Source organism: Neophocaena asiaeorientalis, unplaced genomic scaffold, assembly GCF_003031525.2.
Source record: "Neophocaena asiaeorientalis asiaeorientalis breed wild unplaced genomic scaffold, Neophocaena_asiaeorientalis_V1.1 scaffold198, whole genome shotgun sequence".
In the NCBI taxonomy this organism is placed as follows: domain Eukaryota; kingdom Metazoa; phylum Chordata; class Mammalia; order Artiodactyla; family Phocoenidae; genus Neophocaena; species Neophocaena asiaeorientalis.
In genome coordinates this window covers 6,413,699-6,437,229 of record NW_020175221.1, presented here as the reverse complement: position 1 = coordinate 6,437,229, position 23,531 = coordinate 6,413,699, and the positions used below count along the sequence as shown (strand labels likewise).

At 41.2% G+C, this 23,531-nt stretch overlaps 1 long non-coding RNA gene across 1 annotated transcript in view; it reads right to left on the bottom strand.

The window, feature by feature from the left end:
- Nucleotides 1-6,864: 6,864 nt before the first annotated feature.
- LOC112413385 (uncharacterized) overlaps nucleotides 6,865-23,531 on the bottom strand; it is a 70,373-nt gene continuing 53,706 nt past the window's right edge. Inside the window, exons 4-5 of the long non-coding RNA XR_003005960.1 lie at nucleotides 14,077-14,236; nucleotides 6,865-6,897 (exon numbers count right to left, since the gene is read on the bottom strand). This is a non-coding gene — a long non-coding RNA (uncharacterized LOC112413385). The remainder of the gene's footprint in view (nucleotides 6,898-14,076; nucleotides 14,237-23,531) is intronic.

The window sequence follows — 23,531 nt, the reverse complement described above, 5'->3', positions numbered from 1 at the left end:
GAATTAAAAAGAGGGATAAGATGGTTACCAGGAAAACTAGGCAATAAGAGGAGGTACCTCTGAGGAGGTAAAATCTGATTGAAAGGAGGAGCCAGCTAGGAAAAGGGAAGCAGCAAAAACACAGCTGACAGAAAGCAGGTAGAGACAAGGACCTAAGGCAGGAACAAGTTTAATCACTCTGGAAGCCAAAGGAAGGCCACTGAGACTACAGCAGAGCGGATAAAAGGAAACAGCATAAGAAGATGACCGAGTGGAGGACAAAGAATGGGTCATGGGGTTTTCTGAGGGTTAGGGTAAAGACTCTGGATTTTAATCTAAGTATTGTGGGAAGCCCTGGGAGAGTTTTAGACAGGGGAGTGAAATAATCGGATTTATCTTTCTTAAACCTCACTCTGCCTTCTGTGTAGAGAATGGACTATAGGAAGGCAAGAATGGAAGCAGGGAGATTTCTGCAGAGAGATAATCCAGCCTTTCCTTGGAAGCAGGAAGAAGCTTCCCCCAGGAAAAATGGATGCAGGGGACCTGGTCACTTATCCGTTCTATGATTCAGTCACAGCTAGAGCATATTAAATTCTCCCACTCCACAGCGGTTAGTGACATTAGAGCACCGATCTGCTGTAAACTCCCCTGGTGATAATACTGTTTTTCTTTTTAAACTTTTAAATCTTGGCAGCAAACTTACCTGCCAACATCCCACAATTCCTACCAAAAAGCAAATAAAGTGAAAAAAATGCATTTTTGCACTTAGTCATGTAGAAATGTCTTCTAATGGAATGTGTCTGACTTGGGCCAACTCTTATCTGTGATGCAAGGCTGACTCTACCCAGAAAATTTTTTCCTGTGTTTCTAATAGTATGTCCCAGAAGAATCAACGTACAGTAATTCTTAAGGGACACTTCAAAGTTATTTAAAAAACAAAACAGGTTTTGAGGAGGTTATTCCTCAAATTTTGTTGCATAAGGGGAAATTAACAATGTGGCATACAGGATTCAATCCCTTGATGAAGGGAAAAAGATCAAAGGAGTCATGAACATCATCTCCATGCATCTCTCATCTTCCTCCTACAATATTCTCAAGTCAAATGATGTCTAAAGCCTATGTCCATCCGGTATATGAAACATAATGGAAACACAGGTTCCTGTTCAAGAGGGTGACCTAGGAGGATCCTGGGCTCACCTCCTCCCACGCACACACTAAATTTGCAGCTAAATATGGAACATCTTCCTCTGCAGAAAAAACTAAGAACTGAGTGACTCTATGCATCAGGCAAACAAAGGAGAGGAAGCCCACATCAAAGGGGTAGAAAAGTCTGGGATACAATCTCACCAGAAACCCCACCCACTGCAAGGCAACCCAGAGTCAGGAGGGAACTCAAAACGCGGAGCTTCTCCCTGACGAGGGAAGCGTTTGAACCCCACATTGGGGACCCCAGCTTTTAAGACAAGCACCTGAGGGAAAAGCCCCCAAACATCTAGCTTTGAATACCAAAGGCGTCTGGAGGCCCACCAGTTGCTAGCAATCTGAGAAATGACCCTTAAAGGGCTGGCTGTGGACTCACCTGCCCCAGGGCTCCGCAGCTGATGGAGAGGCACCCAGATTGCTGTGAATGAGGCTCATTTGCTAATCTTGAACGTTGGCCTGAGGGGTAAGCATGGAATTCAGCACACCCCTGGGCCCTGCTGGCTGCGGGCGCCATCTTCAATCCTCGCTCTAGTCAGTGGACGCCGTCTTTTTTTTTCTTCTTTAATACGAGTTTGGTTTTTTTTTCCTTTCTTTTTGACCTCTTTTTTCCTTGGGCGCCATCTGTACACGCTCCCTCTGCCTCATTCCAGGTTCCAGCTGGTACGCGCCATCTCCACGCTCCAGGGCGCCAATAGCTCTGGGAGGAGAGGTTTTAGGCGTCTGGTGCCCAGTGTTTTGGGACTGCAGAGCAGGGGATGCCCCTGACCTCCTGGCTTTGTTGACCCGGGGGGCTTGCGTTCCTGGGTCTCAGAGGATTGCAACAATTGGAAAGACAGTTCTTGGCAGGCTACCACCCCAGGGCACTGCACAGACTGCGAACAGTAACACAGCCCAGTCTTTCTGTGAGGGAGGCCCATTTGCTCAGCCTGGAGCCTTGACCTGAGGGTCAGGCTTCCGGCTGCCACACAACTAGAGGAGCGGCTCTCTCAGAGCAGAGGCTGGTGGGAGCCATCTTTGCTCTCCCTCTGCCTGCCTACAGCTTGCTGGGATCTTCCTGAAAGAAGCTTATACACTCCACTCACCTGGAGCCCCCTGGAGGCACCTTCAGATCGCCTGGCTCAAGTGGCCAGGGGGCCCACAGTATTGGCATACTTTAAAAGCTGCTGCCCTGGGCTTCCCTGGTGGCGCTTCCCTGGTGGCGCAGTGGTTGAGAGTCCGCCTGCCAATGCAGGGTACACGGGTTTGTGCCCCGGTCCGAGAAGAACCCACATGCCGTGGAGCGGCTGGGCCCGTGAGCCATGGCGTCTGAGCCTGCGCGTCCGGAGCCTGTGCTCCGCAACGGGAGGGGCCACAACAGTGAGAGGCCCGCGTACCGCAAAAAAATAAATAAATTAAATAAAATAGTCTTGGATGATCACAAAGGTTTGAGAGACAACAAAGAGGGCAGGGTTGAATGATGAGGTTCATCCCCTACACCACGCCACTCCTTCAAGACTGGGAGAGGTAGCTGTTTTATCTAATGTATAGAAACCAACACAGAGTCAAGAAAAATGAGGAAACAGGAATATGTTCAAACTGAAAAAACAAGATAAAACCTCAGGGAAAAAAACCCTAATGAAACGAAAATAATTAATTTATCAGAATCTGGAAAAACAAAGGTAAATAAAACCTTGAACTTTAATAATGAAACAAAAAAGTGATGTAGAAACACTTGATCTGTTTCTTGCAACAAATCACGTCTGCTACAGGACATCATGATAGTCCACAGACACAATGATTTAGTAGTAATTTTAAAAAAAGGTCAATAATAATAATAGTATTTGTTGAGGACCTCCTACAGGTCAGACACTGTGTTAGTTGTTTGTAGATCGTTCCCTAAAAATGAAAAATGCTTCCAGATCTACTGATGAATTGTACCTCCAGAATAAAAAAAAAAAAATCTCCTCAATAGTCTTTGGGACTTGTTAGAAACATTTCTCATTAGGAAACAGTGTTTGGTTGTTCTGTTTTTCCACCCAAGAAAGAGTTGAAGGGATTTAGTCTGGATGGAAAGAAGAGCTTCCTAAAGCTAATATTAAAAGCAAAAACACATACATCATTTAAGTCACACAGAGTTGGCCTCTAACCAAAGAAAAGAGAGGTAAGACATAAACACAGAAAGCACTTAATTCCTTCTTTGTGTATGTAAAAGGTATAAGTGGTGTACTTTGAAAACAGCAACAGGATCCAGAATTGATGAATCATGTGGCTAATGTCATTATGTAAGAGAGCTATGAAAACATTTGAAGCAAAAATAGTATGCTTTCTCTCATACTTGTATAAAAATTAAGGGCTTTTGCATGAAGATAATCACTAAAGAAAAATTGCCACTTGTTCTAGTCCTTAGTAAATGTTAAATGTCACATTTACATTATGACCTTTTTTCTTTTTCTGATTTTAAAAGTAATATTTGCTCATTAAAGAAAATCTTGGAAATTAAGAAGGTTAAGAAGATAAGAAGGGAAATCACCCATAATCTCACTACCCAGAATTAATGACCTTAACTCTTTTTTGGTAGATTCATTCCAGCCTTTATCTTAAACAAACGTTATCTGTTTTCAGAGTTAAGAACCAACTACGGGCTTCCCTGGTGGCACAGTGGTTAAGAATCCACCTGCCAATGCAGGGGACACGGGTTCGAGCCCTGGGAAGTCTGGGAAGATCCCACATGCCGCGCAGCAACTAAGCCCATGTGCCACAACTACTGAGCCTGTGCCCTAGAGCCTGCGAGCCACAACTGCTGAGTCCTCATGCCACAACTACTGAAGCCCGGGCACCTAGAGCCCACGCTCCACAACAAGAGAAGCCACCGTGATGAGAAGCCTGCATACCACAACGAAGAGTAGCCCCCACTCAGCACAACTAGAGAAAGCCCACACAACAACGAAGACCCAATGCAGCTAAAAATAAATAAATAAAAATAAACTTATTTTTTAAAAAAAGAACCAACTATACGTACACTTTTCTTTTTAATTTATTTTTCACTGCGCTGGGTCTTGCTGCGTGCAGGCTTTCTCTAGCTGTGGTGAGCAGGGGCTACTCTTCGTTGCAGTGTGCTGGCTTCTCATCGCGGTGGCTTCCCTTGTTGCAGAGCACAAGCTCTAGGCACATGGGCTTTGGTAGTTGCAGCATGCGGGTTCAGTATTTGGCTCAGGCTCTAGAGCACAGGCTCAATAGTGGTGGTGCACGGGCTTAGTTGTTCCATGGCATGTGGGATCTTCCTGGACCAGGGATTGAACCCGTGTCCCCTGCTTTGGCAGGTGGATTCTTAACCACTGTGCCACCAGGGAAGTCTCTGTACACATTTTTGAACTTGCTTTTTTCAAGTAACCTTATACAGTGAGTACTTGCCCATGTCATTAATAATTCTTCATACATGTTAATAAGTACAAAATATTACATTCCTAACTAAACCTCTATTTTCAAGCATTTAGGCTGCTTCCAATATTTTCCTATTATGAAAAAGCACTAAAAAATATAATATTAATGACATCACAACACAACTGTGAAAACAAAGTAAAATAGCTCCTATTCCATGAATAGGCAAACAGAGGTAGTATTTTTCCCTATACTTTCCTCCCTTAAACTGGGTCATAAAGCGATTGAAAGAAAGACAGTCTAGAGAGAGCTCTCTCTGGTTACAGCACATTGATTAACAGGGTAGAAAACCTCATCACCAACATGAAAGATGTTCAGTACCCCTTTTTGCCCATCACACTATCTACTACCATTTCCCTCCTCTCCGTGAAAACTGGAAGTCTATTGGCCAGAGGTCTGTTGATTATCCAGAAGTGACCCAGTGCACTGCAACCTCCAACCAACTTCCCCAAAGTCCCAACGTTGATCTAGGATATTCTCTCAGTATCAGTGGGTCGCACAACTCCAGAGGTACCATTTGTACTATTTCCTGTGTGATGGTCTCCCCTGGAGTTTTGCAGCATTGCCCCAGACTGTTGCTTCACGTTTATACAAGAGCAAAATGAACAACAGAGACTCTGGCTAGTGAAGAAGTCCTTTTGTTGCTCTGACTCCAATGCTAGTGCTGGAATCTCCTCTGGCTTTAGTGCCCAAGACTTCACTTGTTGAATCAGTTTGGACATATTTTCCACACAGAAAAGCTTTTTTTAAAAGACCCCTCAAGATACAGGGCCACAGGGCTTCTCTAAGACAAAAGCTAAACCAGGACAACAAAGAAATCCCCTGCTCCCACCACCAGGCTAGCAAGCCCCAGATAACAAGAAGAGTCTACTGCTGGGCTTCCCCGGTGGCACAGTGGTTGAGAGTCCACCTGCTGATGCAGGGGACATGGGTTCGTGACCCGGTCCGGGAAGATCCCACATGCCGCGGAGCGGCTGGGCCCGTGAGCCATGGCCGCTGAGCCTGCGCGTCCAGAGCCTGTGCTCCGCAATGGGAGAGGCCACAACAGTGAGAGGCCCGCGTACTGCCAAAAAAAAAAAAAAAAAAAAAAAAGAAAAGAAAAGAGTCTACTGCTGGTTGAGGATCAGGAGCAGGGAGAAAAACCTCTGAGGTACAGGAAAGGCTTAAAGCTAAAGATGGAACAAGAACATGGAAAAAACCGTTTCAGTAATTCAACCTCCACCACAAGGTAGTAGAGGAATTTTAAGCCAGTGGTACACTGAAGGTAACTATAGCAAAACAAATACAAAATCAACTCATTTTATTGAACTGACACTATCACCCTCTTCCCCCTAATGGCCTAGCAGAGGAAGAGACATGTTCATATCTAGGCATAAAAATATTGACCTCAGAACCATTAGATCAGACAGTCAATCAAAATTAGAAAATACACACACAAAAAAATCAAGGAAAACAACTCATTTTCAAATGACAAAGCAGCCAACAGAAGAGACTTAGAGATGAACCAGATGTTGCAACTATCAGAGGGGTAATGTTAAATAATGAATTAATATCTCTAAAGGTTCTAGTAGAAAAGGTGAACAGCATGCAAAACCAGCTGAAAAATTTCAGCAGAGCAATCCATACTATAGGGGAAAAAAACTGCTAAAAATAAAAAATAATAATAAGAGAAAAAAAGAATGCCTTCAACTTGCTGATCAATAGATTCAACAAGCCAAAGGAAAAAGAAGTGGAAAAAACATTAGTGAACTTGAAAATAGGTCAGTAGAAATGACCCAAATTTATACAATGGAATATTATTCAGCCATTAAAAAAGAATGACATCTAGGGGACTTCCCTGGCAGTCCAGTGGTTAAGACTTTGCCTTCCAATGCAGGGGGTGTGGGTTTGATCCCTGGCTGGGGAACTAAGATCCCACATGTCTCGGGGCCAAAAACCAAAAAATAAAACAGAAGCAATATTGTAACAAACTCAACAAAGACTTGAAAAATGGTACACACACACTCACACACACACAATATTTTTTATTTTATTTTATTTTAATTTTGGCTGCGTTAGGTCTTCGTTGCTGCCTGTGGGCTTTCTCTAGTTGCAGCGAGCGGGGGCTACTCTTTGTTGCAGTGCGCAGGCTTCAGTAGCTGTGTCGTGGGCAGCGCAGGTTCAGTAGTTGTGGTGCTCGGGCTTAGTTGCTCCAAGGCATGTGGGATATTCCCGGTCCAGGGCTCGAACCCGTGTCCCCTGCATCGCCAGGTGGATTCTTAACCACTGCACCATGAGGGAAGCCCCCACACACAAAATCTTAAAAAAAAAAAATGATATCTTGCCATTTGCAACAATTTGGTTGAAACATAAGGGCATTATGCTAACTGAAGGAAGTCAGACAGAGAAAGGCAAATATATGATCTCTCTTATATGTGAAATCTTAAAAAAAAAGAAAAAACACGCTCACAGATATAAAACAGACAGCGTGTCAGTTGTAATTAATAATACTTTTTGTAGTATGGTACTGGCACAAAAACAGAAATATAGATCAATATAAGGGGATAGAAAGCCCATAAATAAACCCACGGCCTTATGGTCAATTAATCTATAGCAAAGGAGGCAAGAATATACAATGCAGAAAAGACAGTCTGTTCAATAAGTGGTGCTGGGAAAACTGGACAGCTACATGTAAAAGAATGAAATTAGAACACTCCCTAACAACACACACAAAAGTAAGCTCAAAATGGATTAGAGACCTAAATGTAAGGCCAGACACTATAAAACTCCTAGAGGAAAACATAGGAAGAACACTCCTTGACAAAAATCACAGCAATATTTTTTTGGATCCATCTCCTAGAGTAATGGAAATAAAAACAAAAATAAACAAATGGGGCCTAATTAAATTTAAAAGCTTTTGCACAGCAAAGGAAACCACAAACAAAACAAAAAGACAACCTACAGAATGGGAGAAAATATTTGCAAACGAAGCAACCGAAAAGGAATTAATCTCCAAAATATACAATCAGTTCATGTAGCTCAATATCAAAAAAACAAATAACACAATCCAAAAATGGGCAGAATATCTAAACAGACATTTCTCCAAAGAAGACATACAGATGGCCAAAAGGCACATCAATAGATAATCAATATCACTAATTATTAGAGAATTGCAAATCAAAACTACAACAAGGTATCGCCTCACACTGGTCAGGATGGCCATCATCAAAAAGTCTACAAATAGCAAATGCTGGATAGAGTGTGGAGAAAAGGGAACCCTCCTACACTGTTGGGAATGTAAATTGGTACAGCCACTATGGAGAACAGTATGGAGGTTCCTTAGAAAACTAGAAATACGGGCTTCCCTGGTGGCGCAGTGGTTGAGAGTCCGCCTGCCAATGCAGGGGACATGGGTTCGTGCCCCGGTCTGGGAAGATCCAATGTGCCACAGAGCGGCTGGGCCCGTGAGCCATGGCCACTGAGCCTGCGCGTCTGGAGCCTGTGCTCCACAATGGGAGAGGCCACAACAGTGAGAGGCCCGCGTACTGCAAAAAAAAAAAACACAACTAAAAATAGAGCTACCATATGATCCAGCAATCCTACTCCTGGGCATATATCCAGAGAAAACCACAATTCGAAAAGATACATGCACCCCAATGTTCGTTGCAGCACTATTTACAATACCAAGACATGGAGGCAACCTAAATGTCCCTCAACAGAGGAATGGATAAAGAAGAAGTGGTACGTATATACAATGGAATATTACTCAGCCATAATAAAGAAGGAAGTAATGCCATTTGCAGCAACATGGATGGGTCTAGAGATTATCATACTAAGTGAAGTAAGTCAGACAGAGAAAGACAAATATCATATAATCTCACTTATATGTGGGATCTAAAAAATGATACAAATGAAATTATTTACAAAACAGAAGTAGACTCACAGACATAGAAAACAAACTTATGGTTACCAAAGGGGATAGCAGGGGTGGGGGGGAGGGATAAATTAGGAGTTTGGAATTAACACGTACACATTACTGTATATAAAATAGGTAACCAAGAAGGACCTAGTGTATAGCACAGGGAACTCTACACAATATCTTGTAATAACCTATAATGGAAAACAATCTGGAAAAGTATATATATATATGAATCACTTTGCTGTATACTTGAAACTAACACAACATCATCAATCAACTATACTTCAATTTAAAAAAAAAAGAAAAAAGAATAATACTGTTTGCACTGAAAGTTGTGAAGAAAGTAGACCTTACAAATTCTCATCACAAGAAAATGCAACACTCTGTAACAACGTGTGGTGGCAGATGCTAACTAGATTATTGTGGTCATCATTTCACAATATATACAAATATCAAACCATTATGTTGTACACCTGAAGCTAATATAATGTATGTCAATTATACTTCAATAGAAAGAATTTTTAACTACCCAAACTAAAACAAAAAAACAGTGAAGAAAAGCAAAAATTAAACAGAGCCATCAGAACTATGGGTCTAACATGTGTAAGGTATAAAGGCTGAGAATTTCCCCTCAGATCATGAAATATAGTAAGCCACAGGTCTAAGAAGCTCAGAGGATTCCCCCTCCCCAACAAAAAAACAGATTAAATAACAAAGTAAAGAAGAAGAAGGAGGAGGAGAAGAAAGAGAGGAAAACAAAAGCCACACCACCCACACTCATCTAGAACCATCACAGTCAAGTGGATTAAAAATAAAGAGAAAATTTTGAAGACAGTCAAAGAAAAAGGAAACATTACATACAGAGGAACAAAGATAAGAATGACTGTAGGCTTCTTGTCTGAAACTATACAAGCCAGAAGACAGATAGCTTTAAAATACTGGGGTGGGGGGGAACTATTAACCCAGAATTTATGCCCAGTGAAAACTGATTTCAAAAATGAAAGAGGAAAACTCTTTTAAACATATAAAAACAAAATTTGTTACCAGCAGACCTACACTACTGAAAATGTTTAGGGAAGTTCTACAGATAGAAAGAAGGAAAATGATACTAGATCAAACCTTGGAGTATAAAACAGGCAGAACCCCAGAAATGGTTAAAATGAAGGTTTTCCTAGCTTTAGGTGAATGAAATTAGCTTTAATATAAAAAAGTCAATCTAGTACACTCTGTTGGTGCTCCACACTGACCCCGTTAACTGGGCGAGTGCACCCTCACCCACTTGCTGGAGGGGGAAGGGCTGCTGTCGGCTCACAGCTGCACTGTGCTCCTGAGAATTGCCCTTGACCAGTGGACTTGGACACGAATTGCCCTTGACCAGCGGCCGCCACTTGGACACGAATATGTGGGAGGTTATGCCTTGCCCTGCAGGGGGCTGCAGCCAACCACTAACAAATATGGGATACCGAAAAGACCTGCCTCCTTACCTCAACGTAGCATAACTCTGTGGTGCTATTCGTGTTTCAGAGTTCCCTGTTCACTAGCTTAGGTTAGCTTTAGCTGAAAACACATCTTTACCTAACCTTTTCCCCTGCCCTATCCTATTTCCTTCCCTTTCTGACAGGTTTCACCAGAAAACTCTCCCTTAAGAGTCCCCTTCTCCATCTCTACTTCTGAGGAGCCTGACCCGAATCACTCAATGTTTCCCCACAAAGCATGATGTTTGCCTTAAGTTTTTGTACACACTGTTTGTCATATTAAGGGCTTCCCTTCTATTTCTAGTTTCCTAAAGAGTTTATATCAAGAATGGATGCTGTTTTTTTGTCAAGTTTTCCCACATTTATTCATATGATCATATGGGGTTTCCTCCTTCATTTGGTTAATGTGGTAATTTATGTACAATAAATTCGAATTCTTGGAATAAATGCAACTTGGTCATAATGTTTTAAGAAAGAATTTGCTAATCTATTAATTTAATAATTTTTAAACTGACTGTAAAATACAAGGATTTTCTTTTTTTATCTTTTTTTACAAGTGTTCGCCTATAAAGATGAAAGGGAAGAAAACTCACTGGGACTAAGCAGGGAAGAGCAGGAGAAATCCCAAATACATTTACACCTTCTGAAGTTGTTAACCACAGAACAACGCTGGCGTATTTCACGTTCAGTGAGTGTACACCACTCCAGGTCTGCAAAAGGAACAGGCCTGCCTGCAGGCAAGGGGGCACTGAGAGGGGCTGCAAGTACCCATTAATCATCTGACTTCTAAAAGCAGGTTATGCTCGAAGAGCCAATACAACTCTCTGCTACAGGCCCTGGGCAGAGCCTTTCTGAGCATCGAAACACATGGATCAAAAAATCTCATAGGATTATAAGAGCAGAGAGTATAAAAGAAATCCAAAAGCTGGCATACAGCCTTCCACAGAATAGATTTTCAATAAATATTGGCAGATCAACAGATTTCTGTCACCTATACGTCATCGAATCCCTTTCTCATCTTTATTTGGTCATTTTAGAAGTTGGAGGAAATTGAACTCAGTTGCTAGAGTCATTTCATCACTAAATCTTTATTAATGAGAAAAGAAATAGCCCTCAACATTCTAACTAGAATATGCATGCGTCTTCATGTATGGAATGATGTCACCAAACACCCTCACCCCTCAAATACACAAGCTCTGGAATGATGATGAGTTTACCATGATCCAACCAACCCATTCAATCTCTCTTTCCATTCTTGAGTTTGCTTATCAGGGCTTGTGACACAGTCTTTAGCTGCAAGGTTAAAAGATTTCCAAGTCTGTTATCCACTATAAGTATGTTTTTGCAGTCTCTTCTAAATTCTACATTCCTCCAAGCCTGTGAATGTATCTTGTCCTTCGTTCTGTCTTTCCTGGCAAAGTCCTAAGGACATAGGAGATTTTGTCAATTATTACTGAATTAGAGATGACTGGCCCATGGAGTTCAACACTGGACCTTGGCTTCACTGACACCATTCTTTAACCAGATGTGCTACTGAAGAACGTACCCATGATGACATTGAAGACAGAAATCCTTATAAACCCTGAAATCAGCTTTCTCTAAATTTCTCTCTATGATCCTTCCATTTATTCATGAGATCCAGTGTTTAGTGGACACCTTTAACCTGAAGAGCTAGGCTGTTAAGAGTACTTTTCAAAGAGTCGGTCAGTTGTAAAATAAACACTCCTTGATCATCTGATTGGTGCTGACTTATGACTTGGTTTTTCAGGGAACTCTCCTATGTCTCAGTTTAATCATTTCACCAAAGATCTTGTGCTGTTTGTCAGCAGAAACCACTGCTGTTAGAAGAAACTGGCCTCTCCCTTAACTCTCCCAGACTCAGTCTGTTCTTTCCCACCCTTTATCTCCTGAACAGTCTTATCGGTGATGCAATTAGTATTGATTTGCCACCAATAGCTTCTGTTTCTTCCCATGACCCTGGAATTGAAACCGTGCACCTCAGATTGGGAGTTGAACCCACGCAGCCAGGATTTAAGCCTGGCCAAAACCCACCATCTTCCAACTGAGATCACACACCTGGTTTCAGGACTTGAAGCTCAGGGTCTTGATGTCTCATCGCAGAAAGAATTCAGTGAGAGACAAAATGATGTATTGCAATGAGCGTATACTGAGGCTCCAGGTCTAGTGAAAGTTGACTTGTCTGCCATCTTGCACCCATTTTGTTCTAATCAGTTTATGCCAAGTCCTTGGGCTATATCATTCTTTCAAAGGTTGTGCCCTGTCCCCTTCCCTTCTGTTTCAGAATCACTCCAATTTGAGAGGCAACAATCCATGGAAAATGGCCCCTATCCCTTGCATTCTTGGTTTCTAACCTTTTACCAGAGTTCTGACCCTAAGCATTTTGGCTTAAATAATATTATATCAAGTTGCACCCATTAATTTTATTTCAGAGATCTCACAGATCATCAGGTTTCTGGAGGTAAAAGAAACCTCAATGATTGACTAGTCAACTCCATTTTACCAAAATTGAGCTCCAGAATAAATGCCTTAGCCTTAATCTAGAGGCAGAACCGAGACAAAACATGAAGTCTAGCCCTCTTCTAGTAAACACACTGTATTACCCTATGTGCACGACCAAATCTAAGAAAATGAGCTTGCAGGTTCATGCTCAGAAAGACGAAAATGTTCCCAACTCTCTGGAAACAATGTGGTAATTTAAGCAAGCAAGATCTCACTCCAGGTCGCACCCCCCACCCCCATCACAAAATGAGGTGGCAGGGCTGCCCTGAACATTGATGCCTCCTGGAGAATTTCCTGCTATATCCCAAGGGCAAAGAGGGTCAATTACAGATCTTTTTCACATTCTTGATTCACTGACATTCATTAGGGCTCACTGGAATAGGTCTCAAACACCTTATCTCTAACAACATGTTAGAAATCTCTCTGTGCTATTTGTCCTGCTCACCTCAGCCTCATACCTTCTCCTCTGAGGGTGGCTCCACAAAGAGGGGAGGACAAAGGCGGGTCACCTCTGGAGTCTGGGAAGGGAGCCTGCTAAAAACTGCCCTCCTTCCAATGAGAAATTGTTTTTTCAGACCTCTGCGTGACTAGAACTTGAAAACTTGAACTTTGAGTTGTGATTTGATACCTGAAATTCCTTTCATTCCACAATTAAAGATAAGGCTTTCAGGGTAAACATAGCAGGACTCAGCAATCTCTGGACTAACTAATACACATAAAGGGATAAATGACTGATATGGGTCATTTCCTAGAACAGGTTTTGGAAAAAGAGGAGGGAAAGGAGAGGTCAAGGGCACTGAAGGGAGAAAAAGGAAGACTGGAGGCAATGAAGAAAAACTCTGACCCCTTCACGGTCTGCGTTGAACAATGTTATGTTTAATTGCTTCCTGAACCATTCCTCATTTTTTTTTTCTGTAATCAACTTTAACCACAAAGGTAACTGCTATTGGTTTTTTAACGGACAAGGATGTCTTAGCGGGCATCTACCTAGATGAATATGAATGGGAAATAGTTACTTATAAGCATGTGTACTAGAAAGAGATTTCAAAACGTGATACGCCTGCATACTGATTATGGTACTACTTAATCAGGGTATTTTATATTAGTATGTTCCTTTCTACTGGAGAGCTTAAAGCGGAAAAGGAACCATAGATTTATAAAAAAGAGAAAAAAAATCAGCTTCCTGTGCACCCACTGGAGTGTTGTATGTATTAGAAATCACAGAAAAATGAAAGATAAAATCAATACTCATGTTAAAGGAATTCCCATGTTGGTATGATTGTTTCCATAAATGGAAATGTGGAAGCAGTGATGATGTTGAGAACGTGGTAGGACGCAGTCACTTTTTATTTTCTGAGGGAAAGAAAGGCAGAGAGAGAGAGAGGGGAAAAAATGGAGTGGTTGTGCTTCTGTTTACCCACTGCCTGGGTTAATATGTAATTGACAAGATTAATGGCTGCATAATAATTGCCTCTATTGTTTACCGTCTGGATGGGGGCCAGCCATCTTACCACTCTGCCCACCAGTGGGTTTGGGTTTGTAAGGAATGCAGTGAGTAGATAGGGTCTGTGTGCCAGGTGTTACCTTGCTAAAGAAGACATTCAGGGAGAACTGTACAGGGAGACCTGGTGATGTTCCCTCTGGTGGGGTGTCCCTCTCTGCACCGGGTAAATAGTCCCACTTCAAAACTGCTGTATCCATTGTGGTGGAACAGAGACAGGTGGGCCCAGCCAAACTGCTCTACCTGAGGAAGACAAAGAAAAACATTCAGGATCCAGAGAAAGGTCTCCGTTCTGTCCTGTCCAAGGTGTAAAACAAACAGCACTACTCCTCGTGGCTGTTCCTTGCACTGCCCTGGGATGTGCTGGGAAGCACTCGCCTTTCATCTGCAGATTTACATGGATGTGAAAATACATTCCTCTCCCCTCTTTCCTGATCCGCTTTCAAAGCTCCTGTTTCTAGCCCTTCTCACTGTGAGATGAGCAAATAGACCGAGACTTTCAGTCACGAACCGCAGAAAGGATTTCCATGGAAAGGTACCATGAGTCCACCTGCTCTGCGGCTGATCTTTGTCTTGTCTTGCCTCTCACATAGACCAGGATGATTTGATATACAAAAACAAAGGCTATGTCATTCCTCCTCACGTAGCCTCGTTCTGGTCTGGGTCACACACGTTCTCCTTGATTGCCTCAAACTACATGGGTTTCCTCATTTTCTAACAAATCGAGTTCAGATTCCTGACATTCGAGGAGCCTCTCCTGGGGACTGGTACTAATACTTGTCCTACTGTTGGCTTCACCCCAAATTACACTGTCTTATTGTGTAGTTCCACGCTTTCCTCTTTCCACCTAGATGTCTCCCTCGACCCCGTCTCTCTCAGTATATTAAAATCTTATTCCTTTGGCGCAAACCCTGTTGTATAGCTCCCTATTCTACATTCTTATATACCTTGTACTTTTCCTTCATAACATTTATCCCTACTGTCATTACATACTTACAGTGTAGTCACTGTGGCCTGACTTTCCTCCTTACTAGATAATGAGCCCCCTGAAGATAGGGACTGCATGTATTATGTTCTTTGACATATATCTAGCAGTGGACCAGTAGTAGATTAGTGCTTAGATTAATGGTCAAGTTAAGGATGATATTAATGAATGTAAAGACCAGTTCAGATTTTCACTTCCTTCATTAGCTCGACCTTCAGCTTCTCCAGCTGAATATATTGCTAGTCATCTTTTGAAGTGACTTGTGAACTTTGTAATTCCTGCTGGCACCAATCATTTTCCATGTTTTATCATCATTATCTAAACCTTAGCCTTATCTGTTTTGTTACTCTAAGGTTCCTTGGGAGCAGGGACTCTCATTCATTCTTTAACTTGTTCACAAGTCCAAACAAATTTTATCTAGCTGGGACTCAAAAACTGTTTGCTGAGTGGTGGATTAATTTTTTATTTATCTATCTTTCTGTTTATATAATGCCCATAGTTCCACATTCTGCACACATTCCTTTTCCTACATTAGAGGAAAAAATAAATAAGTAACCAGTCAACAAATCTTTTCACCATTTAAGTTTCAGCCATACAGCATATACTCCTTCCAGGGGCATTCCATTCCATTCGGTGAAGACTTGAGTTTAAAGATATGACAGCAGAGCATGAAAGAGCTCTAAGTTTTTGCTAGAAACAACAGAAGAGGTAAAAGGTTGGAGCCGTGGGAAAAATGAAGAGAGCAAGGATGAAAATGAAGACAGTACTGGCAACCGATGGTTTAGGTGGAAAAAACTTACAGCTCTAAGAAACTCATAGGAGTGATAGGCTTTGAACTTAAGCCTTTATTCTGTATCAGCTGGAGCCAAGTCTTCAACCTATATGTTCTGTGTGACCTGGGAAAGGTCACTTTTCTCCCTGGATCTGTTTCCACATGGGTGAAATGGCATGAATGATGTATATCTTTCAGATTGTTTGTGAGATTCACATCATCATATGAGAAATTCTTCTGCAAGTTCAAAAGTGTTTTGCAAGTGGTATTACCTAAATGGTGGCTGAGGACCAAGAACTGGAGTGAGACAGCTTGCAGAGGGTTTGAGAGACCATAGACAGAAGCTTACGTTTCATCTGGAGATTAACGGGAAGCATCGGCCTAAAGCCAATTTGGGGTGATGGTGGGGGGAGTGCTTCCTAATTCCTGTTTATCCAATCTAATTAGCATAATGTCATCAATGTGGTGGCTCAGTGTAATTATTTATTTATTTATTTACTTTTTATACAGCAGGTTCTTATTAGTCATCCATTTTATACACATCAGTGTATACATGTCAATCCCAATCTCCCAATTCACCACACCATCATTCCCACCCCCCCACTTTTTTCTGCATAAAGGTTTATTCCTAGGTATTTTATTCTTTTTGTTGCAATGGTAAATGGGAGTATTTCCTTAATTTCTCTTTCAGATTATTTATCATTAGTCTGTAAGAATGCAAGAGATCTGTGCATTAATTTTGTATCCTGCAACTTTACCAGATTCATTGATTAGCTTTAGTAGTTTTCTGGTGGCATCTTTAGGATTCTCTATGTATAGTATCATGTCATCTGCAAACAGTGACAGTTTTACTTCTTCTTTTCCAATTTGGGTTCCTTTTATTTCTTTGTCTTCTCTGATTGCCGTGGCTAGGACTTCCAAAACTATGTTGAATAATAGTGGTGAGAGTGGACATCCTTATCTTGTTCCTGATCTTAGAGGAAATACCATGCTTTCAGTTTTTCACCGTTGAGAATGATGTTTGCTGTGATTTTGTCATATATGGCCTTTGTTATCTTGAGGTAGGTTTTGTAGAGTACTAAGATAAAAAGGTCAGTTCATAGAGATGGAAAGGAAAATGTTGGTTGCCAGGGGTTGGGAGGAGGGAGGAAGGGGGAGTTATTGTTTAATGGGTACACAGTTTTGGTTTTGCAAGATGAAAAAGTTATGGAAATGGATGGTGGTGATGGTTTTATACCACAATTTAATAAGTAAATAAATACTAAATTAATAAATAAGAAAAAAGTGAATTAAGAAGAGTCAACTGTACTCTCTCCTGAAAGGACATAAGAACGAGAGGAACAGTAAAGGAATCTCTGAAGAACTGATAAAAAGAAAAGGAACCACAGATTCAAAGCTAGAGAAAAGGCCTAAGCCAGGCTGTCTGGTCAGATAACAATCCCATTTCTTCTTCCTGGACATGCAACCCACTACATTCTCTAGATTCCCGTGCAAAGGTGGGACCTTGTGACCGAATTCTAGCAACTAATGGAAAACAGAATGATGTTGGTCATTCCCAGACCAGGCACATAAAAACCTTCCGCCTGTGTTCCTCCGTGTTATTTTCCAATCCAGAGGGTGCGTGCTCATGTCCAGAGTGACTTTGGAAGTCACACGTTGAAGATGGTGAAGACAGAAGACAAAGTTGCTCAGGTTCCTGCATCACTACTGGGAAGATGGAACTCTTATCAATCAGGACATCTGTTTTAGACTTTACAGCAGCAAGGGAAAACATGTCTATTGTGTTCAAGCCAGTATCCAGTTGGGGGTGAGTTTATTACAGCAGTTATCGTTACCTTAATTAACAGAGCATGGATGAGTTAGGGAGGTAACCGAGGAGCCCTCTGTCTGCCTTTTTGAATAATGAAAGTTAGAATTATAAGGAGAGAAAGTGGAAACAGCTGGGAGAAGGAAGAGGCTGGCAGATGGTATCTACGGACAGTCTTTGAAGCCAGGGTCTCAGAATAAATAATATCAAAACATGGCTTTTAACAAGGCATGTACTATTGCACATCATGACCCAGTCAGTCCATATCTACCCCTATTTAGTGGCTCCCATCTACTCTATGGCCTTGGCCATGGCACTTGACATGTCCTTGACTTTCTATTTATAGCCACAAAAGAAAAATACCAATGAAATTTCTATAAAAGTTTCTCTAAAACTCCAGGTTCCCTCTCTTGCTTTCTCTCTCTCTTCCCCAACCCCCAAATAATTTTTAATTGTTTAATGTGGGAAAATGCTTTATGAAAATTGCATTCCTTTCTGAGCCACTGCCTGGGTCATTTAAAAATAAACAATAGACAAAGGGACATTAACCTGGGGGGAACTTTATAATAATAACCTCCAGGGCTGATCCAGGATTGGCTAAGAAGATAAAAGGAGTTGGAAGATTTGTGGCCATCCAAGCTACATAAAAATATATTCAGCTTTTCTCTTCTCCCCAACAGGTATGCTCCAAATGAAGACAATATCTAATTAATTCTGCGGTCCTGTCATTTCCTATTATTGCTAACGTGTTCTCAGATGTTCAGATAAGTCATAGGCCAATGAACAAATATAGTTACTAAAGGCTAAAGTTTGTAGAGACTCTGAAGCCATCCAAGCAAAGACAAGGAGTAAACAGGATTTATTACAATTACTATTACTGTTTTTATTATTTTAAGCACATAGGTCTATCCAGGACTTAGCTTTTGAGTCTTGGTCATAAACCTTTGGGCACATTGCTAGCCCTTATTATAGCACCAATAAGAGATTAAACTAGAAAACAAATCTACAGATGAGAAGCTATCTTTTAATTAGTAAGCACTCTTCTTCATATAAAATTCCATGCCTGTCTCTAATAGCCACACTTAATACTCACCTAGAGCCTTTCGTCTGAAAACCTCAAGGCACTTCTTGTAATACAAGTGCCAGTTCTCTCAAAATTCCTGTAAGTCAGGGAACTAAAATTCCCATTCATAGGGTATTTTGGCCATTGCTGAGGTCTGAGCTCTTCCGCCTCCATCCCATGTAACTGTGGGTGACATTCCTTCCCAGATCATAGCTTCACCCCCAGTGCAATGAAAGGGAGAAGGATCCTATCAGGACAGGAAATACTGGTTTCATCCCCATGAGAGGCAATAGGATGGAAAGGAAAACTCAGCCTTGGGAGTTAGACCTGACTACAAACTCTGGCTTTAAACAAATAATCTTAACCTCTCTGAGCTTCAGTTTGCTTATTTATAATCAAGAATGTAAGGTAATACTACAGCTCTTGGTACACAGTAGGCACTCAATAATACTTACTTAGTGGTATAAAGCCATATCTTCCTTTATATCCCTAATTTCAATGGATCTTTGAAACTAACCAATATTTTATCTGATTAATAGTTGGTTGAGAGTCTGCATGAGAATACTGCCCACAGTAGCACTCAGTAAATGTAGTGGAGTTGTCTTGCTATGGAAGAAGTCTATATCCTATGCCCACAGTACCCAAGCCAACTTGGGTTTTCCATAAGAACAAATCCAATATTATCTCACATAAATGCTAATCCCTGGGTATGAAAGCTCTATTTAAGTGCAGTTGTAACTCTTCTTCTTCAGTATACTTGGGTTGATTTTCCAAATCCCATCATATCCTGTATTTATAAACAAAGGAGAATACTGTCATGAACTTTATCACTTCGTTAAATACCAAATAAATTATTAGTTACAGAGATTTATTGAAAAAAATTCTTATAAAATTGTCTTGCAGACACTTGAATGTATTACCATGCTTTATGGATTTGTTCAGATTATTTTTAGAAAGCAAATGCTTTAGTCCTTTCAACTATTTGAAAACAAAAGAGTGTACCTTGGATTATAAATCTTACATTTTCATTAGATTTTTCATAACTCTACCAAAAATTCAGCCAAGCATTTATCAGTCAGGAGTTAGAAAGTCAAAAGGAGTCCCTATTCCCTGGATTAAAAAAAAACTTTTTTTAATTTCATAAATTTACGTGGAAGGCCATGATAGTGACATTTCTTACTGAGAACCTCAACAAATTCAAAACATGGTGTCAACTGAAAAAACACACAACCTAAAAGTTGAGAATTATGTTTTATTCAGGGACATTACTGAGGACTATAGCCCAGGAGACAGCCTCTCAGATAGCTCTGAGGAACTGTCCCAAAGAGGTAAGGGGGGGGGCCAGGGTATATAGGAGTTTTTGCTGAAACACAAACAATGTAGTCAAACATCAAAGATTACTGCTAATCACAAAAACAGACATCTCCAATTAACGATTTTAGTGGTTTTCTATATAGGGGAAGTTGTAAGAATCTGGGCTCACTGAAATTATTCCTTTGATATACATCTTAACTATACAGGACCAGTACTCTGTTTTTCTCCATCCTGAATTTCCCTCATGGCATACTGGGTGAGGGGGGGCGGCAGGGGGACGGATGGAGACTGTTGTTACATCAGTAGCTGATGTCTGCATGGTGGGCAGCATTCATTGTTTCCCAGGATGGCAGGCAACATTCTTTGTCCACAATGGTAATGACCAAATAGTAAGGACAGGGGTTGGGGGAGATTGTGAGTAGACAAAACAGAAATGTTAAACATTTATATCTAATAGTCACGAATTTCTTTCCTAAGAGATCTTTCAGAATATCACTCAGAGATAAGATACCCTTACTTTGTCCACAATTCTCATAAGCTTTTTCATTTGATTTCTCCCACGGTCAGTAGATGAAAAGTGGCGAATCAGAAGTGTGCAGACATTAGAAAGAAGAAGAGTTCTTGCAGCCGTCAGCCAACAAGCCAGCAAACCTACAAGTTCATTTTGAATGTTAACTACTTTTCTGGCACTTCAGCAGTTAAGGGACAGAAAAGTAAAAGCTATTTTATTTGTCCTCCATAGCTTATATTGGATTGGCCAAAAAGTTCGTCTGTTTCTTTCTGTAAGATGGCTCTAGTAACACTTAGTTGTCCTTAACTTCATTCAAAACAATTTTGTTAGATTGTATTGTGACAGCTGTCATAATCAGCGTGCATGTAAAAAAAAAAAAATTATCAGAATTGGTGAATTTTTGTGTAACCATTTTAATATTGAAGATGGAAGATTAAAAGCAACATGTTCAGCGTATTATGCTTTATTATTTCAAGAAATGTAAAAACGCACTGATTTGCAAATGAAGATTTATGCAGTATATGGAGAAGGTGCCGTGACTGATCAAACGTGTCAAAAGTGGTTTGCGAAGAAGTTTCGTGCTGGAGATTTCTCGAGGGACGATGCTCCACGGTCAGGTAGACCAGTTGAGGTTGATAGCGATCAAATCGAGACATTAATTGAGAACAATCAATGTTATTACGACGCAGGAGATAGCCGACATACTCAAAATATCCAAATCAAGGTTGAAAATCATTTGCACCAGTTTGGTTATGTTAATCGCTTTGATGTTTGGGTTCCACATAAGCGAAAAAAACCTTCTTGACCGTATTTCCACATGCAATTCTCTACTTAAACATAATGAAAACGTTCCCTTTTTTTTTTTTTTTTTTTTTTTGCGGTACGCGGGCCTCTCACTGTTGTGGCCTCTCCCGTTGCGGAGCACAGGCTCAGGACGCACAGGCCCAGCGGCCAAGGCTCAAGGGCCCATCGGCTCTGCGGCATGTGGGATTTTTTTTTTTTTTTTTTTTTGATGTGGACCATTTTTAAAGTTCTTATTGAATTTTTACAATATTGCTTCTGTCTTCTGTTTTGGTTTTTTGGCCGCGAGGCATGTGGGATCTTAGCTCCCCGACCAGGGATCAAACCTGCTCACCCTGCACTGGAAGGCAAATTCTTAACCACTGGACCACCAGGGAAGTCCCCGAGAACGTTCTGTTTTTAAAGCAAATTGTGTCGGGCAATGAAAAGTGGATACTGTACAATAATGTGGAGCAGAAGAGATCGTGGGGCAAGAGAAATGAGCCACCACCAACTACAGCAAAGGCCAGTCTTCATCCAAAGAAGGTGATGCTGTGTATATGGTGGGATTGGAAGGACATCCTCTATTATGAGCTCCTTCCAGAAAACCAAACGATTAATTCCAACAAGTACTGCTCCCAATTAGACCAACTGAAAGCAGCACTTGATGAAAAGTGTCTGGAATTATTCAACAAAAAACACATAATCTGGGCTTCCCTGGTGGCGCAGTGGTTGGGGGTCCACCTGCCGATGCGGGGGGCACGGGTTCGTGCCCTGGTCCGGGAGGATCCCACATGCCGCGGAGTGGCTGGGCCCGTGGGCCATGGCCGCTGGGCCTGCGCGACCAGAGCCTGTGCTCCGCAATGGGAGAGGCCACAACAGTGAGAGGCCCGGGTACCGCAAAACAAACAAACAAAAAAAAAACCACATAATCTTCCATCAGGATAACACAAGACCGCATGTTTCTTTGATGACCAGGCAAAAACTGCTACAGCTTGGCTGGGAAGTTTCGATTCATTCACCATATTCACCAGACATTGCACCTTCAGATTTCCATTTATTTTGGTCTTTACAAAATTCTCTTAATGGAAAAAATTTCAATTCCCTGGAAGACTGTAAAAGGCACCTGGAACAGTTCTTTGCTCAAACAGATAAAAAGTTTTGGGAAGATGGAATTATGAAGTTGCCTGAAAAATGGCAGAAGGTAGTGGAATAAATGGTGACTACGTTGTTCAATAAAGTTCTTGGTGAAAATGAAAACGTGTCTTTTATTGTTACTTTAAAACCGAAGGAACTTTTGGGCCAACCCAATATTTTTCTTGGGTGTAGAAAAGAGCTCCACACAAGAAACAAATAAAAAGAAATAAGTTATGTAGCACTGACCATGATCTTTTTAAAAATTCAAAGAAGGGAGAAATCAGCAAGGAAGAAAGTATAAAAGTTTTCACGAGGCCAAATCTTTTTAAAAATATTAGAAAAATTAGAGCAGCCCTTTGTCTTAAAGACAAAAACCAAATGCCTGAAAAGTGATGCCGTGAAACCACAGTGGGAGAAATTTAAAAGGCTCTTTTAAAACAAGTTTTGTTCAGAAGAGAAGATGAACGGGGAGTTTTAGGAAGCTTCAATATCTAAAACACAATTTTTTTTTTGTAGATGCCTGGAAAATTGAATAAGAAGAAATCAACTTACAGTATAGAAGGAAAGATTTAGATAAGGCATTGGAATGTATCCTTGAATACAATTACGATTTTTAAAAGTCTTCCTTTTATATGCTGCTCTTTAAATGGTTTCGGTAAAACAGTGAGGAGGCACAGTAATGGGTTCAATGACCCCTTCCCCTTCCGTAGTCCTGGGTTGCATGACCTGTGTAGGATCACCTCTCCTGCTCTGTCCTGCCCCACCCCGCTCTGCCGCACCAGCTGTGCCAATCCACAGGAGCGCTCACACTTTCTCAGCAGAAGTGCTCTCCTTCAAGGAGGTTCACAGAGATTATCATCTGTAATCAGGATTCTGAACAAAAACTTCATGAGCTGCTCTGCTCATGACCTAGGTTGGGAAAGAGGGCCAAGTTTGTCTGCTAGTATCAGTGGAAAACGGTGATGATAAAGGCCGTGGACTGAAGGTTCTAAAGGAGAGCAAACATGTACACTTCAAACTCGCTGGCTGACTCTTTGGAGATAGACACTGGCTTGGAATTTGAGGGCCACCAAGATAACCCCCAAATCACTTTTTTACCAACAAGAAAAGCAATGTAGTATGAAGAGAGGATAGTGGTTGTCTCTCCCCCAGGTAAAACACAGGCAATA